This window comes from Carcharhinus amblyrhynchos, chromosome 3 (assembly GCF_965287045.1).
Source record: "Carcharhinus amblyrhynchos chromosome 3, sCarAmb.v2.hapA, whole genome shotgun sequence".
Classification (NCBI taxonomy): domain Eukaryota; kingdom Metazoa; phylum Chordata; class Chondrichthyes; order Carcharhiniformes; family Carcharhinidae; genus Carcharhinus; species Carcharhinus amblyrhynchos.
Window position 1 is genome coordinate 10,450,222 of NC_137326.1, and position 3,443 is coordinate 10,453,664.

Sequence of the window (3,443 nt, forward strand, 5' to 3'; positions counted from 1 at the left end):
GTGCCTCTTCGTCCTTACAACATGAGTTCCATCCCCTCTTCCCAGCCATCTTCGCTTCCTCTACTTCCCTAAGGATGACAGTTATTTTTTTCAAAAATTCATTTATTAATAAGTGTTTTGGAGATGTTTCCACTCGGTTTGGGGAGGGGAGGGGGAAGGGTTGGAGGGATCAAAATAAGGAGTCTTAAGTATACAGCATTCGGTGGAAGGATTGAGAACCAGGCAGAGATCACATTAATTAAGTTAATTGGCAAAAGAGGCAATGGTGACAGAAAATTGCCTTTTCCACCCTGTGAGTGCTCAGGATCTGGGTTGCACTGGCTAAGCATGTGGCATCAATCGAGGCATTTAAGAGGGATTTATCTGTAAAGAAAGAATTAGCAGAGCTACCGGGCAAAGGCGAAAGGAATGGCACCAGGCAAATTGCTCCTTCAGAGGGCCAGCACAAACGCGACAGGCTGAATGGTATCCTGTGTTTTAACCATCTTGTGGTTCATAAATCATAAAATCCCCACAGTGCTGAAAGAGGCCATTCGGCTCATCGAGTCTGCACTGATCACAGTCCCACCATCCCACATATTTACCCTGCTAATCCCCCTGACACTGTGGTCAATTTAGCATGGCCAATCCACCTAACCCACACGTCTTTGGAGTGTGGGAAGAAACTGGAGCATCCGGAGGAAACCCACGCAGACATGGGAAGAAGGCACAGACTCCAAAAAGATAGTGACCCAAGGCTAGAATCGAACCCGGGTCTGTGGCACTGTGAGGCAGTAGTGCTAACCACTGTGCCACCAGGTTAAAGGGATTAATGGGATAAATATGTCAGGTAATGGAATAGGGCTTGGGTAAGATGCTCTGTTGGAGAGCTGGTGCAGACTCAATGCACTGAATGGCCTACGGGAATTCTATTCTATGATTAAGTCTGTACATTAGAAAGGTACTTACCTGCAATCTTATTATGTACATAGTACAAATAACATGGTTTTGAAGAAACTTAACTGAGTTGGACATGAGTCATCCATGAGTCAAGGGACCCTTCCTAATATTGATTAGGCTACAAGTTCCCGATGAGAGATCCAAATACTATTCTGTGTGGAGACCAAATCACAAACAACCAGTCTTCAGAGAGTCATGGAATCCTTACAGTGCAGAAGACAGCCATTTGGCCCATCAAGTCTGCAACGACTCTTCGACAAAGTATCTTACCCAGTCCCTAACCCTGTAACCTGTATCCCAGTCTTCTAATATGACCAGTTTCTGTAAATTCTACATACAATTAAGTATTATGAAGTTCAAGGTGCTGAGAAGTTTTGATAGAGTAGATAGAGAAAAATTATTCCCTCTAGTGAATCACTGAGAACAGATCACAAATTTAGAATCATTGACAAAGATTTAGAGTGGTGATGTGGAGAATGTTTTTCACTCAGAACAGTGGTGGGATCTAGAATCCTTTATTTGAAAAGGTGGTGGAAGCTGATTTCAACAATAAGTTTAAAAAGGGTTTCGGTCAGATTCTTGATGAAGAACTTGCAGGACAGATAAAAAGCACGGGCTGGTGTGGGATGGGATGGAACTAAGTGGAGCTGTTCTTTCAAAAAGCTAGAACAAGCACGATGGGCTGAATGCTTTCCTTCTGTACTGTAAATACATTTGATTCTATGAAGCACTAGGTGCGGTAAAAACAGAACATTGAAATACTCAGCAGGACAGGCATATACTGTGGAGAAGGAAACAATTATGTTTGAAATTAGTGACCTTTCATCAGAACCTGAAAAATGAGTGCCAGCACAGGTTTTAATAGGCAATCACAAAGGCAGGGCAAAGGGGAAGGAACGGCTAAAACAAAGGTTTTAAATGAGGTAGAAGGCAAGAGAGATTAAATGACAAAAGAGGTCATGATGCCAGGCAAAATGATAGTAATAGGACAAGCAAAGATACAATAGATATATCTAGCGGAGCTGTAAGTAGGAAAATGCAGAATCACCACCAACAGCTGCTTTCCAAAAACAAATGGGAGCTGAAGTTATACTCTAACATTGATGAAGCCAGGATTTAGTCCTGAAAGCTGTAAAGTGCCTAATGGAAAGATGAGATGCTATACCACTCGCTTACATTAGTTAATCTTCATAGAAAGAACAAAGTACATACTTTTTCCAGCCAAATGGATGCCATTGGTATCATTTGGGAAATGGAACAGTGTAGGAAACAGAGGTTAGAATGGGAGTGGAGAATTAAAATAAGTAGTTTGGCATTCACTACCTAAATTAGTTGTTAAGGCTGAAATGCTCAAATTATTTAAGAGGACTGGCACTGCTGCCTTGCAGCACCAGGGACATGGGTTTGATTCCCAGTTTGGGTCATTATCTGTGCAGAGTCTGCACGTTCTCCTTGTGTCTGTGTGGGTTTCCTCGGGTGGTCTGGTTTCCTCCCACATCCAAAAAGCATGCTGGTTAGGTACATCGGCCTTGCTAAATTCTCCCTCAGTGTACCTGAACAGGTGCCATAGTGTGATGACTATGGGATTATCAAGTAACTTCATTGCCGTGTTAATGTAAACCTAGTTGTGACTGATAAATAAATTTTAAGGTACCTGCATCTGCATCTGAATTGCTGTAACCTCCAAAACTACTGCCAGGTGCTGGAAAATGGGATGAAAATGCACAGTTTGTTTCCTTTTTTTGGCTGACATAGACAGAATGGGCTGAATGGCCTCTTTCTGCGCCAGAACTTGAAAATGAGGACACAGAAGCAAGGCTGACAAATTTTAAACATGAAACAACAGATTCCTCCACAAAATAGTAGCTGGCTGAGGTGTGAGCAACCTGGTGTTGTGAGACTTCTTACTGAGGTGACAGCAACAGGGAATAAGCAATAAAATAATCTTAAAAATATAATAAAAAATAATAAAATATAATAAAAACAACATTAATGTGGTAATGGGAGTAGTAAAAAGAAGTGTAGGAGGTGTAAAATGGAAGAGCAGAATCATGACAACCAGAAGCTGAGTACTATGGTTAATCAAGGAGCAGGGTGAAGGTCATCTTCGGCTCGACGGACAGACGATGACGAAGAAAGACGCCGCACCCCTTTCGTCTCCCTGACAACCAGGGCGGGGCGTGGTGGGTATTATGGGTAATGACGAACAGGGACATCTTCGGCTCGAGGGACGGACGGACGGACCGCGGCGAGACCACGCCCTCCTGTGCATCTATCTCCCTGACAACCAGGGCGGGGCATGTGCGGTTAGTATTATGGGGTAACGGTGCCCAGCCAATCATGAAGCCGGCGAACGTCATCCTCGGTTCGTGGGACGGACGCCCGCAGAGACCGTACTCCCCTCCCGTCTCCCTGACAACCAGGTGTTGAGTATTATGGGTTATGTTCCCGCCAACAGCGGCTCGGGATCCAGAATGCCCCGCGGTGGTGGCGGGGGGAGGGGA